At 37.3% G+C, this 15973-nt stretch overlaps 1 protein-coding gene across 6 annotated transcripts in view; it reads right to left on the reverse strand.

Moving 5' to 3' along the window:
• The window catches only part of trps1 (transcriptional repressor GATA binding 1), a 131199-nt gene extending 115450 nt beyond the window's left edge, over positions 1-15749 (reverse strand). The window contains exons 1-2 of one of the 6 annotated variants that reach the window (XM_020707071.2): positions 15147-15749; positions 14866-15027 (exon numbers count right to left, since the gene is read on the reverse strand). The gene's annotated coding sequence lies outside the window, so the exon portion shown is untranslated. Of the gene's footprint in view, positions 1-14388; positions 14822-14865 lie in introns of those variants that run through there. The other 5 variants (XM_011480779.3, XM_020707072.2, XM_011480778.3 and 2 more) reach the window with 5 other exon arrangements.
• Positions 15750-15973: the final 224 nt, after the last annotated feature.

The following is a 15973-nucleotide window of genomic DNA, read 5'->3' on the forward strand; positions in this document are numbered from 1 at the left end:
ACGTTACCCCTGCAATAAGCAAAGGAATGCTGTAAAAAACAAAAGGAAAAAAAAGGAGAGTTGAAGTTCTACAGATCTCCTATAGTAAATAAAAGAAGGAAACATTTAGAATTTTCTTTGACTCAATTTTTTGATTCCTAAAGAAACTCATCACAGCATATTTAAGGGAACACGTGATTGAAAAGAATTTATGAGTCATCGTGAGCACGGTGCAGAAAGGAGCAGTCTTTACTTCCATCAATAATGAACAATTAAAAAACTTTAATAATCTTTTGCTAAAACTTATTTTTAAAATGTCAAACAGTATGTAACTCTAAATCACAAATATAAAATGTATTTATTTATTTATTTTTATTTATTTTGTCCGGACTGGGCAGAAGTTAGAGAGCATTTTAGGAAACTATATTTTGAATGAGATGAACTGACCCTATCCTTCACTGCTTTTTTTATTTTTAAAGGAAATGAGTTCAAAAGTCCTAATTAAAATGGTACAAGAATGACATATCAAATTTCCTTTTTTCTAGGAAATTCTAATGGCTCACAGGAGAACATGTTCAACAAACTGATTAAACCAAAAGGGGGAGGAGCACCAAATCAATCATCAGTCATCCAAATCTTTCAGAACATTTCATCCTATTTACAGAAAGCCTCTTAGCTACAAGCAGACTGATTCCAGAAAAAATAATGAAGTGGTAAAATCCCACTCATCTTTTGAAATCTATTTTAAAGCATTCCTAGTGGTCTCGATTACTATTATGCATTTTTAGCCAAAATAAAACCTGAGTGGTTTTATAGGACATGATTTCTGCAGAGCAGCAGTAATTCATTGGAAATTTGCCTTTGAGTTGTGGCCGGGACCGTTGGAGCAGAGCAACCTTGCCGAGAGCTCGGAGCAGGGAGCTTATGGCCTGTCCTGCATATTTTGGCTGTCACAAATATGCTCTTTTTCTAACTGGATTTTTTTGATTGCTCCTGATTCACAACAATTTTAATAAATAAATATTTAGAAATGCTATTATTGAGCTTAATTTTCTCTATCTATCTCCCCCATTATCAGAAAAAAAATGTTGGAGTTATAAACTCCAAAAACAGTTTTTTTAATCAGGTGTCTTCTTTAAGAGATGAGCTAAAATCTACCAAGTTTATAATATTAGTATCTATTTTTTAGATGTATAAATTTAGGAGATATGAGTATTTAACATGTTGACTCTTAAAATCACATTTTGAAGCTTAAATTCTTTAAGAACTTGTTTTTTTTTTTTAAATCAACATTTGGAGGGGATGTGAAAATTAAGCTGACATATTAACCTAAATCAAAGTAGTTTTTTCACTAAAGATGTTGTAAAACAGGGTTTTCTGGAAAGTTGTTCTGTCTGAACAAATTAGAATATGAAACATGGCAGAAAAACTTGCACATACCTTTTTTTATAGGATCTTTTGACCCACTAGTGTGTAAGTAACCTGTAACAACCAGACCGTTCAGGTCCTTAGGCGACAGCTGTGGGTGTGGCCTGTCTTTTTAGAACTAGAACACTTTAGAAGTGACGCCTAGAGCTTTCATGTTGTGATTTAATAAAGGGAAACCTGAAGTTACTGACGAATACTGCAACTTTCCAATAAAAGTGTGTTTCTTTTGGTGCCTCATCATGCATTAAAGAAGAATCATAGCAGTAATGCTGATCATTTCTTGATACTGACAGTTGCTTTTTAGACATGTAAAAAAACAAGTTTCATCGTTTTATCACTGTTTCTTTGGAGAAAGTTTGCTCTTTAATGTCAGACTTGATACTATTTTTTTTACCCAAACAAAGTTCTTAAAACAAATTTGGCAGCTTTTGAAATTGTTACCATTTGTCCAAAGGTTGACCCTTTACCAGTGTTGGCACTCTTTCGACTACCGTAACTCTTCAACCGCTTACGGAATGAATGCAAATTGTAAAGAAAAGAATCAGTTCACATTGGTGAATCAACAAAATACTGTAACTCTTTGACAGTTTACACGATCAACGGGAAAAAGCAGATTCTGTTGTGGAGAAAAGCTGCTTTGTCCCAATAGGCAACACTATGCATTAGTAATGTAAGGTCATATAAAAAGCTGTTTTTCTCTGCATCAGAATCAGGTGATTTACATTGATCAAAGAGTTACGTTACTTACAGTTGCGTCTGTTATTTAGGTGTCGCCGGTGACATCTCCGGTGTTAACGTGTTAAAGTACTGGTACATGAAATTTCTAAGCATGTTACACTCGTGTTTCTTAACCAAATATTTAACGTTGTTGAGAATAATGAAATAGAAAGTTGTCCAAAGGAACCGGTTACATCCCTAGCTTCCCAATGCTGCTGTGATTGTTAGAGGAGAGAAATTCACCTACCACAGCTTAAGGAGACCCGCATTTACTTGTGAACGGTGCTAATGTCCTGCACTGATGTACGATATGACCAAGGAAGCAGGAGCTGCATAAATCAACACAGGACTGTTGATTCTGACCTTGTTCTCTGCAACTAAAAATCTCATACATCAAAAATAATGGAGAACAAACTCTGCTTCAGTGGTGGTTGTAGGCGTAATGGAAGGAACCAGTAGCTGCATAAATCAACAAGTTGATTGTTGACTCTTGCCTAGCTGTCCTTTCCCCCAAAATATGGAAAACAAACGGCACTTTTGTAAGAAACTACTTGCACACAAACACACACATCTGAGCGGTTAGCCAGACCTATCTGATGATTTTCAAACCCACGCATACACACACCCTGTACGTGTGTGTGTGTGTCACAGTTTGGTTTGTCTCTGTCTGGGTAAGCTCAAACATTACGTCAGTCAAGCACACACATGCACACACCCACACAGACACACACACGCGCGTACAGGCCCATATTCTCTTTGCTTCACACTTGCCACTCAACACCACTCTCTCCCATGTGCGTACACACACTATTTCCACTCCTGGAATATCAGACATTTCCTGTAAGCACCAGGCCCAATGGGAAAAACGTCTGGAAGAGCTTCAGATGGTTGCATGCAGACACACACACACACACACACACAAAAGGAACATTTTAAACTTACAATGTTGACATTTTACTTCTTTTCAGAGCCCTTCCATCTGTACGCTGTCCGAGGGCAGCAGTGTGTCCCAGTTGAGCGCTATTGGAAATCTGCACTGAGATTTCAGATGCTCCACTTGCTAGCATCAGGACACGGAGGTGTAAAAAAACAAAAAACAAAAAAATGGGCTTTAACCTGGACCACCATGACTCACTAAAGGATTTAGTGTATGAATATTTATTTTAACTTTTTAAATTCACTAGTAAGGTGTGTGCACTTTTCTAAAATTCTGTTTGAATCTTAATTTGAGAAAGATTTCAAGAAGATAAAAGTTTTCTTTTCCCTTTAAACAGCCTGTGAACAGCTGCTAATTTAACTTGTTTTTTTTTGTTTTTTTATTGAATCAAAGTCATAAATTGCACGTGCTGTCATTTATGGTCTGGACCCGATAACTGTTGTTCACAGCCTCAAAAGTGTGAAGCCATAAAGCAAGTGAGCAGAGAATAGAGGTGTGAGCTGCAGCTGTTGTGACCAAACTTCCTCACTCTCAAATTGACTCAACTTAAGAGCTTTGTCTCCATATTCCATGGGTTTTAAAGGGCTAATGTACAGCACAGAGCTAAACAAACCCCCAAACTTTTGTTCCACTCTTTGAGCTGCTGATCCCAGTTTGTGCCATCACTCCTCTTTCCTTAACTCTGCCTTTACATTCAATTTGAAATGTAACGCTGCCTCTTCCCACGGAGCATTACTCAGGAGACACTTTACTAATACTTCAACCTTTCTGCTCTTAAGTGTGGGGCTATAACAAGCTTTTGAAGAATGGAGTATTTTCAAAAATTCAAGTGTGAATGTTTGCAACGACGGTTATTCAGTATCTTTATCGATCTAGCAAGGTGTGAATGATGGTTCTTATTTTCAAAGTAAAGCTATGGAGTGTTTTTGTGCATTTACATATATTTTAAAAAGAAACTTAAATTCAGTTTACTGAAAAAGTTATAAAAAAAAACCCTAATAATAAAAAATAGAATATAAACATGATGATTTTAAATTTAAGAATAGTATGAAGATAAAAAAGGCTGTCATCCAATAAAAAGACATACCCGATACATATAGCAGCCATTCAGACATTTTTAGAATCGTGCTTCGATTAGCCATTCGATCTAGATTCATAAATAGAATCAGAAGGAATGATCTAAAGCATAAGTGGAGATATCGTCAGCAAAATAAACCAAAAAAAGCCTTTGTTTGATCTTACCCTTCTTGACAAAAAGTTGCTCTTCGAACCTTCAAAGATAAATCCAAAGTGCTCCTCAGGGTAAAACAGAGGCAAACTCATCCTGAATCGCTTTTATTTATTTCAAAACAAAAGCATAACTTCTCAAATAATTACCGATAACTATAAGGCGAGTTCCCCAAGCTTTTTAGTTGCTCGTGGTAAATAGAATGTACGTTTAGTATCTGAAAGTGAGTTCCGTCACCTGTGATACACAATGATGAATGTCACTGTGAGTGGAAGAATACAAGACAGTAAAGGGAGTGGTTATTTAAAAAGATTACACCTTTAATCACGCAAGCTTTGCCCTGGTTTTGTTAAACTACACCCTAACAGGAAAAGTGCTGACATTCTCATACGGCAGAGGAGTCCATTCTGACCACTTTAAAGAGGGAATTTGCAAGAAAAGGAGAAAGAATCAACCACTTCTACAGCTTGGGTGAAATTGCCCCCTGAAGAAATAAAGGAATAGGGACAACTTGTGTGTGAAAAAGTAAAAAGCCCAAAAGCCATGTTGCAGAACAAACGCCATGCCCCCCACCGAGCTATTCCACACACCCGGACGCGCGCTCTCACACATAGACCCTGAGGAAAATTTAACTGTCAGCCGTAAAGTTTTCTACCACAGTGAGCAATCTTTTGCCCCCTTTCTCGCCCCACCATTCCCCCTCTTTACTTGATTCAAACACGTCTGTCTTTCTGATGTCCATCTTTTCTTCTTTGTACGACTATTACCCATTTCCGCTCAGTTTTTTGTCATTTTTTAGGGATCTTTTGAGTTGATAGCAGCACCTTTTAGTTAAACTTTGTATACTTGTTTCCTCTCCGTCCCCCTGTTGTCCTGAGCTAGCTAGAAATACCTCCATACGGCGATTTACTCATCCCCTTTTTCTTACCTTTTAATAAACCAAACACTACATTTCCTTTTACCATCCATCTGTCCTTCCTTCCTCCACCCCCTCTTTTACCACAACAACACACACACTTCTGACCATGGGCTTCTAGCACCCACCCTTTTGGTGCTCCTGCACAAAGGTCTGAAAGACCCCCAGATGTGTGCCCCCTTCATTTCCATTTGAAAAAAAAAAAGAGCCACCTCCCTCCGTCATCCATATCTGCACGTCCACTTTTAACTGCAGAGATTTGCAAAAACACTCTGCACCACTAAGAAGACTTTTTAGTTTTTTTATTTTCTTTAAGAGATAGATTTTAAACTAAAAAAAAAAAATATCTGCACAAACACTGGGCCATGACAAGTATTATAAATGAGATTCTTGAAGAAAGAGAAGCAGACTGTCTGTGACTGCTGATGTGAGAAAACTTCCTCTTTTTGAGACACTAGAAAAAAACATGCTGACTCCAAAATGTTTTTTTTTACTCAAAAAAGAATAATGCTGATGGGAATAAATCTGGCAAATCTCTGAGGATTGCTTCCGCTTAATGAGCTCAGAAGCAAATTATTGTTATGACTACATGGATTTAAACCCAAAAATTTGCACCAGTTAAGCTGATTAAATCTTGACATACATTAACTACTGTTACATATTTACATTCCACTTTGTAATTGTGTCGAAAAACGTGATTTCAAAAGTTTACTGTAACGGATAAGTTGAAGAATTTAATGAGGAAGGTTGATTTTCTTTTTTCAAACCTGACGTCTTACATTAGCGTGAGTTTTGACTTCATTAACTCACCTGGGATCACAAACAAAATGGTATCTGAGGAATATGCACAATCTCACAAGGACCATTTAATAATTCAGATCTAATGTGTTGGAAATTAGGGCTGCATAATATGAGGAAAACGTGTGATTTGCGATAGGGATCAATATTGTGATGACAATATAACTTGCGATACAGGAAAAAATGGCAAAACAACTAAATACATAATTTCCATTTCATTGCAACAGTTTAATTTGAAATAAGAGTGAACATACCTTAAATTATACTCCAAATAACCCTCGTCGACATAGGAGGCAAACATCTAACATTAAAGGGGAACATCCGATTGGTTAAATGCATAAAGGGATTTATTTAATTCGTTAAATACTTCAAGCTGCCATAAGATTGTTTTTAGCACACTGCCTTAAGGTAGCCATTTATTGCAATTTTCGCCGTCTTATGCGATATACATATTACACAATTTGATACCGCAATAATAATAACTTTGCGCAGGCCTATTGGAAATGTTCATTTAGCACCAGTATACGACATACTTTCGCCTACTGTGACTTACAGTTTACGTAATTCCAGTAGATTTTGAAGTAAAGAAAAGCAGCTTTGTACTGATATGCACTACACAATTAAAATAAATCAACTGACACTTTATGTTAGTAATATATTGCATTCTGTTGCATAGCCGATTTGAAAAGCCGCTCTTCTCTGAGTCAGAATCAGCTGATTCTCCTTCATGGCGTAAACGGTCAAAGAGTTACAATACACCAAAGAGTGTGTGTCATTTAGCTGTCGCCTGCAACATCTCAGGTCTTAAAGGGGTTAGTAAAGGCACATCACCAACTTATCAAAAAATGAAGCTATATTTTCCACATTTGTCCTAACTTTGATGGCAAAGTATCTACAGACATATTAACTCAACCAAAAACCCTGAGTTTATTAAGCTGTTAAAAGTACTAAACTCTTCACTGTGAAAACTGTTGTTTACAGCAAAATGAATGAATGAGGGAAAGATTTAGAAATTTAAGATCATACAGTAGCCATTATATGTTATCCATGTATTACTATGGCAACTGATTTGTTTGAAAAGAAACCTGTATTTAAGCTCAGAACACAGTAGTGCCAATATTGAACTCGCTTCAGTGAAGCTGATGTGCAATGTTGTAATATTTCTGCTCAAATCTAAGAACAGTTCTAGACCTTAAACAAAAAAAAAAATATTCAAGTTCGTAAAAGAAAAAGTAAGGGATTCAGTAGTCCGTTGCTATTTGCAGTGTGTCGTTTGCATCTTTTTTTTTTTTGGTTTAGTGCTCTGATTGGCTGTAGACCGCTGTAAATCAATCTCCTTCGTGCCACGTCTCCAGGACAAAATGTGACCAGCTTGTCAAATCTACATACGGTAAACCTTTGATCACCAGCAGATCTCTGTTTTCATTCTAAAATACTAGACTTCTTTTTCTACGAAGGTCTGAGCTTTGAGAGTTTAAACAAGAAAGAAAAGTGTGAAAATGTTGGTGTCAGTCTGAAAAAAGTGTATCGAGTTTTTTAGCGAGAGGTTTTACAGCCTCAAAACATTTGTAATTATACTTTACAGATTTCATTTATCGCGACTTATTTTTAGAACCTATCTCCCCCACAATAAATGAGGGAACACTGGAATAATGTTCACACTCGAGCAAACAATATGATCTTTTCTAAGGTCTACAAGTGTTTACCAGGAAAAGTTATGGTATTACTCAGATGAGTGGCACACATGCAGCATTAGAGTATTTTCAGCCACTATTAAGTTGTCTGATTCACTAAATTACTCATTAACCAGGTGTACGAGGACTTTAAAAGGAGCATTGTACCTCTACGAAACGTTGAATTTCTTTGCCCTTTCTATCATGCTTTTCAACTTCAAATGTAATTAGAAAAAAACTGCTTGGAAATATATACTATTAGCAATTTCCCAAACCTGAAACCCTAAAAAAATTACTAAGAAGTATTTTCAATCAAAAAAGTTAGAGCATGAAATAATGAGGTTTTAACAAAGTGGTAAATGAATTGCTCCTGCTGACTTAATGTTATACAAGCTAGTTCCAGCAGTAAAAAAATGAATGTCTCTTTCTTTACTAATACCAGACTAATAACTTCAAAAAAACAATAAAAGGATCCACTGAGGTATTACAATCACTGTGGCTAAATGTCTCAAGCTTTCTTTTCCTCCTGTAAGGGAAAGTCAGTCTAACGCTTTTCAAAGTTGTATGGCTTGAAGTGAAGCCCTGTGGGCATCAGCTAGCTCTCTTCAGAGCTGTAGCCTCAGAAGCCCAAAGCGGCTCCTGCAGAATTATTTTACAGAAGAGAAAAAAAAAAAAAAATCAAAGCTGCAGAGAACAGGTAAAAAGTTTGCCAAACTGTCTCAGCTGCTCCTTTCAGATAGAAACGTCAAGCTACACCAGAGGAAACTTGAAGAAATGTTGTATCTCTGTGACGTCCTCTTTTCTTTCTCTCCATTGGAACAGTCACCTTGAGTTACATCAAAACAACTACTGGTACATAGTAGATCAGCTATTTGTCAGGGACGGTGCCATTTCTAGACTGTATTTGTTTACAGGCAGAGGAAGACAAAAGAGAACAAACTTCATTAAACATAAAAAGGTTAGAGAGGCTACTTGCTTTAATTCAAAAAAAAAAGAAAAAAGCATGTCAGCAATTAAAAATCATTGTTTTAATTTGACGGGACACCATAAAAAGTCCGTCTCTTATGACACAATCAAAGAGAAAACCACACACGGCCAGACAATTACATGCAGGCACAGACTGAGGACAAAGACCACTTTCAAAAGTTACCCAGCCACCAGATGTTTTAGCCTGATCCCAGACTACAATACTAATGGGCTGCTGCAAGTGTGTTTTCATGTGAGTGCATGTGTGAGCAGGCGGGTGCTTAAAAAAGCGGCAAAAATGAGTCTTTTCTCTCGGCAGGTACAGTAACGACCATTTAAAACAAAGAAAGAAATTTCCCCAAAGAGACACATGCATGCAAAAAAAAGTTTATTAATTATTACTATCAATTATTGACCCCAATAATGTCTGACAACAGTTAGGTTTGAAGAGTTGACTAGGAAAACTCTTCAACCGTTTACGCAATTAGCATAATTCCAACGGATTCAGAAGCGGAGAAAAGCAGCCTTGCACTGATATGCTACACTTTACAGTAGTGAAGTCGACATAAATATAGTGACAGCTACGGTGTTTCAGAAAGGGTTAATAAAAAGCAAACATCACCACCAATCTCTAAATCCTGTACAACCATAAAAAAAGAGACACTATGATGCAGTCAACATGAAGCAAATTTGCTGTGATTGGACCGATATAAACAAATCAGCAAGTCAATTCAATCATAGGTGAACAGCAAATTTAGATGTGACCTTGAAGGGAAAAGATAAATGTCAGAAAAAGAAAGAAAAAGATCACCATCTACCAACAAGGCCTGACCTGGGAGAGAGAAATGTTAACCAGAACTCAACATTGGGTGTGACACAATTAGGCAAAACTACAAGAAACACAGAAACTGATGGGATTTTGATGAAAAATATGAGATTTTTTTTTTAACAGACAGCAACCACATTAAAACTGATCAGCTAAAAGTCTTGACACACACCTCTGCTGCTTTAATATTAAAAAGAGCCATGTTAGATTGTATGACATACCAAAAGATAAATGACAATTTAACAGATGGGCTGTTTCACAGCAGCACCTGCAGTGGAAACCTTATCCAAATTATCTATTAGTAGGCTCAAGAAAAAAACACTACCCAAGCAGATTCCACAAAAAATACTACAAAAAAAAGACCTCAAAATAAAGTAACGTTTTGGCTGGATTTAGCAGCCCGTACCTGAGGAAATTGTGCTCTCAAATTGTACAAGCTATGCAGCCTTTTTAGCCTCAACACATAAAAGGCTTACAAAGTAAATCACATTGAAATTCATGCCACTTATGCCACTGCCACATTTTTCCATAGTTCATTTTCAGTGTCTGCCCGCCGGGTGTTGTGTGAAAGCCTGCACATGAGCACAGATGGAGCGGTCCTCATAGGATTCAAAACACACTCAGAAACACAAGTTCTGATCGTTGTGTGACTCTTGTCTGGAATGTTTCTGTGAATTTGTGTCATTTTCATAGAGCATCTGACCGATTCGTACAACAGACTTTACATCAGAAAAGTCCTCAAATCTTGTTGACATGAACCTTATGTGGAACCACTAAGAGCACATTTTTCCCGGGCTAGATTAAACATTTTCGTACTAGCTGAACCATTACCTGAATTATCACACTTCTTTTTCTTTCATTGACATGCTGCAACATTGCAGGAGTTTTTTTTCCTTAAGCATTTTAATTTATAAAATAAATAAAAAGATATTTTGCAAATAGCAGAAAGTTTGGAACCTTATCAGATGGAAAATATAAATGCAAAAAAACTCCACTTTAAATGCACAGCAAACACATCATCAAGCTGCAATACAAAAAGAAAAGGAAATTAATTTTTAAAATATACTTTGATTTATTTCTTTACTTAGACAAAGGTCTAGTAAAATCCTTTAATCTTTGTCAGAAGTTGAAGAATCTTCAACTTAGTGATTGATAACTGAACATGCCAGTGTGCAGGAAGTGTTGTGGTGACTCACACACTGCTGAATCAAAGTAGTCAGCACTCACAACTCAAAGTGCATCACACAACAACAACAACATGCCAGCAGGTTTCATTTACTAGCAGCCCAAAAGAGTCAAAACAGAAAAAGCAGGAATTGATTTTCTTATTACTTCTAATAACAAAGCAAAAACCTGTTGTTGTTGTTTTTGGAGGGTGTAAAAACAAGGTTCACTAAAACACCATCCATCCGTTTTTACAGCAAGACAAACTGTCTCATATCCAGGATATCTGTGTAAAGGGGACCAAAAAAAGGGCTCTTGCCGTTAACCAAGACCACGTGCTGATTATCTATTGCAGGCCATCAAAAATGTAGATCTTCTAATCTAAAACAGAACAAAGATGTTGGAGACCCACTCAAGCCTAAACAAGACTCTATATAGTGCGGATGACATTTTGGGCATTTAGCAGACGCTCATTTCTAGTTCCAGTAAATGTAACATGAGCATGGACTCAGATCCCTGCAGGCAGCTAATAAAAAGTCATGAAAGGCCCAAAACAATATGCTCGGACAGTAAAATAAGTCAAAAACAGTTGTGACCTTGAAATATGAGCAAAACAGGAGACTGGGTTTAAAAAAAAAAGAACAAAAAATGCTAGCAACACAATTGAAAGCCAAGTAAGCCAGAAGCCTGGAAGAAGGTTTTTTTTTCTTTAAATAAACTATCCATGACAAATGGGTGTTTTTCTTTATCTGAACTGCAGGCAGGGCCGAGATGAATAGCAGCTTATTGCTCTAATAGATGCTATCTTTTGCTGCTTATTGGAAACAACGATAGTTGGGACAGTCGCAATCAAAAGTAAATGGGATTAGAGATTAGAAATGATTAGGAGTTGTGAGTTTCAAAAACACTGACTCTTTCATAATAATTCTTCTTGGAATTGCACATGATGTAGGGTTTGTTCACATAGGAGGCAGCAGTGGTGGATGGAGATGTTCAGTGATTATCAGCTGAGAGCTCTTTCGACAATCTGGAAATGTGTTATGTACATCAAAATTTGAATTTCATGTTTATTTTACCTTTCTGGAATTATTATCTCTTTCAGTTATCTCTTTCTGGATATTTCTGTGCTGCTTTTGTAGCAAAGCAAGCTTTTAAACAAAACATTTTTTTTTAAATCTAATGTGGTTCAGCAGCAACCGAATTATCAACTTTTCCCTTTAACTTTGATTCAGTTGTTAATTATGTATGCAATTTATGTTTTATTCCACCTTTATGATGCTTCTTTTAAATTTAGCTCCCCTTATAGCATCTTAAAGATAAATACAAAGAAATCTGCCAGAGATATTCACACAATTTTCTTGAGGTTGCTGGAACTTTTTAACACTCCACATGCTTTTTTTCTTCTTTTTTTTTGCCTCTACAATGCAGCTCCTGCTTTAAAATGACCAGAGACAAATTCATGGCAGCCCACAAAAATCAGAACAGTTGTTCCTCATGTCTTCCAGGATATCAAACCATCAATAAAAGACGGGAGATACATTCCAGCTAGTTGAACAGGACGTTTCTGACTCTCCTCACTCCATGTGTTTCCACTGTTTCTCTCCCTAAACTTTCTCCCCACAGCCACAGAGACTTCACATATTGCAGCCATATGATCGAGCTGCGTCTGTCCATGTGGACCATGCGCACACGCACACATTCATGAAAATGAGCTTTACAAGGAAGCAACTCTCTTTAGGAAGTTGTCAACTCTTCACATGTTTTAAAGCAGCTCCAAACGGGGCAGTGAGATACAATAATATCCAATGACTAGAAAACAGTCCCATTTAAATGTCGCTATACAACACCAATACATAAAAAGGATTTGTATCTATTTATTTTATTTTAGGGAGTTGACCACGTAACACAGGAGTGGCAGGTCACATCAAAAGCCAAAACGCAGACTGGACAGACCTACAAAGCCTGAAAATATTACTGACTTCATTAGTTTTTATGAGAACTACTCATAGATTAGAAGCACATGAGCATTATTTCCTCACTGCTTTGAGGTGCTTTGACGATGATCAAAGTAGCTGAGCTAAGTTTAACTAGGGATGGTTGGTTTAAAACCGAACCGTATGTTACACCATTGAACCGGACCCTTCGAAAAGTGAATTGTCGCATCTCTGCTGCATGTTGACAGTAAAAGCATCAATGTACTTATTGTTAGTTCACCTCTCGAGGTCTCTAGCTGTTTTGCGGATATATTCAGAGCAAATTTGCATTGCTTTTTTAATGTATTTTTTTACAGCGCATTGTGTTCTGAGTCCTGATTGGCTATCAACTTTGTCACTCAATCTCTTCCATGCGTTCAGTTTGAAATATTTACGGAAAAGGGTGAAAATGTTCATGTCTCTCTGAGAAAAGTTTATAAAGCGAAGAGTTTTATAGCCCCAAAACGTGTAGAACTGCTTTCACCTATCACAAGAAATGATAGAAAACAAATCCATTTGCTTATTAAAGCTCTAAAAAAAGGAAAAGATTTCTCCAGAGTTTTTCTTTTGATGTTGCTTTTTTGTAATACACGAGTCATCTATCGAACCGAAACCAAACCATGACCCAAATTTGGGGCTTTAACCATTTCTTGCGGGAAGTGAATCGTTGCGTCTCTAATATTTACACTATCAGTTTAAAAAAAATAAAACACAAAAACAAACATGATCACGAGTTTGAGTAAAAGCTTGGATTTATTTATTTTTGCTAAGTTTAAAAAAAAAAATTTGAATAGAGTAAAAGTGGGCTTTATTTATTTATATATTTTTTGGATAAATCAAAAACTGTACAGTTTTAATACACTGCCTGTATCCTCCAGCAGTATTAACTAACTTTTTCGGATTGAATAAAACTTATTTTAGCCGTCGATGTTAATTTGGTTTTAAGAAATGAACCTGAAATGGATTTAAAATGGGTTCAAATGGGACTTTCCTATATGCAAATAATTGGATTATTAGAAATAAAATATGCAGTTAAATGCATAATAATAAATTAGGTGAAGGGCTTTTTGGGGGCTCAGATTTTGTAAACTGTGGTGCAGGAGTGAGTAAAAAGCTTCCTAGCAATGTGTGCTTCATTGTACTGGCTTCACATACTCTGCTGTCCCCACAGAGTTGTCATGCCTACCCAGCTCCCTTATCTCAAAGGAACATCACAGTTTCTTACAAGAAAGAGAAGAGAAAGGAGGGGGGGCAGCTAAGAAACTTTCTTCAAAGTTGAGTGGAAATGCAACTCAGGCTTCCCGGCATCACTCGTTAATTTAAAAAATATATATTAATAGAAAAAAATAATAATAAATCGTTGGAGAAATACTAGTTTTCTTCAAAGCTAATGACAAATGGGTTTTGCGACAATTCGCATCCACCATGCGCTCCTCCTCGCGACAATGAAAGTGCCAAAAACAGGGTCTATTTTTTTTTATCATAAACTACATTTGTTTAAACTATATTGAATTTAACCGTAGAGTTTTTTTAAAAAAGCACAATTTTATTTCTTCCACTTTGTTATCAGAAGTAAGAAAGCTGAACTTGAATTTTCAGTTTGTATGGGGAGGGGGGGTAGTTTATCAATGAGAGAGTAGGAAAAAGTAGCGCACCTGACTGAAATTAAACGATAACTACTTTGTAGTCACACAAACCCCGCCGAACACAATTAATCAAGATGCCACATACATTCTAAAAAGTGAAGACAAAAATAAGAACAAAACTTAGAGAAAACACAGACCTACTTGTGGCGACTAAGTCACTCCGCGTCCCTTTGTTGCTGCTTCAAACTTAAGTCACAGCAGTAGCAGCTCCCGGTAGCCCCCCCCTCCTCCCTTCAATTTGTATTTGTGTAGCGTTTGTGTATCCTAACCTAAATGGAAATTGCCATGTGAACTGAAAGCGGTGCAGCTCTTTTGCTCCCTCTCATTCAGCATATCCCTCGTTCCTCAGCGACACTGCTCAGGCCGTTAGTTACATAAGACGCAAACCGACTGCTGTCCGTCGTAAAACTACGAACGGCTAACAGCAACATTTCTTTCTCGTCTGCCAATCATGCCCCTTTCGTCTCCCCACTTCTCTTACGCGTTTCGCCGTCTACAACCCACATCGCCGTCACATTGTTGTTTTTTTAAGCCCCCCCTCCCTCGTATCATGTAGTAGGGTTGGACACCCGGGGTGCATTTGTGTTGCAAGAGTTTCCTTCAGTGCAGCTTACCTGTTGATCAAAATAAGCATTAGCGTCTTTTCTCAGTGTGTTGTGTGTCTCTCAGTGCCCTGTTAAGATGGTGGCTGGCAGGCTGCTTCGTCTCTTTCTGGTGTTTTTGTTTGTTGATGATGTCGGACGGTGTGACTGTGTCTTGGCTTTTTTTTCTTTGGTCTGAGAGGGAGAGATAGTTAAGGCTTCGTCCATAAAACTAGACTTAAAAAAAAAGACTGATTCATGACTGAGTTTGGCTCAGCCAATACAATATTCCGATGCTAGAGTTTGTCAATTACCCGCCCAGATCTGCAGCTTGCAGGAAACCAAAACACAGCAGTGCGTTATCTTTTTTTTTTTTCTTTTTTCAGACCAGTGTTATCGCTTTACTGTGACAGGATTTCTTTGCCTGTCTCTGTAGGCTGTGGGCATTACGTCACAAGAGGAAGACACAGCAGCTCTATTAATATCAAGAAGCCACCCGAAGACCGACTCTTAAAGTGACACGCACACGAATATCCATTTACAAAACCACCGATTCCACTTCTGACATCAGTCTCCGAGCTGGAAATCCTTAGAAAATGTAGGTTAAAAACGTTAACAATCCAACACAAGCAACAATAGTCTCTAAAGTGCAACATTTTACTCCCTGGTTAACCTTTTTTTTTTTGAGCCAAAGTACCTTTTCCTTGACAAAGATCACAATAAATGTAACATAAGAAGAATCCTGTAGTCTGTATTAACTTCACTCCCAGATCTTGAGTGCCTTTTCTTTATAGTAGCAATAGCTTTAGTAGTTTTTGTCTAATAAAAAACTAAGGGGGGTATTTCAGAAAGCATCTTTTAACTATCCTGACTTTAACTCTGAACTCTGGGTAAAATCCGCCTGAACTTGCTTACTCTGGGTATGTCGGTTCCGAAAGACCGGATATGAGTTAGCGTAATTACGCTGGACTTGGTAACCCTGGGTTAATGCACGTGCACGTCAAGTACATAAAGACATTCTCAATGGATCGCCGATATCCCGAGTCACCATGCAAACGCGTGGTGAAAAAAGAGAGCGCTATACTTTAGTGAGACGGAGTCTGAGATTTTAATGACGGCGTATGAAGATTATATGTGCAAC

Source organism: Oryzias latipes, chromosome 11 (assembly GCF_002234675.1).
Source record: "Oryzias latipes chromosome 11, ASM223467v1".
Lineage (NCBI taxonomy): Eukaryota > Metazoa > Chordata > Actinopteri > Beloniformes > Adrianichthyidae > Oryzias > Oryzias latipes.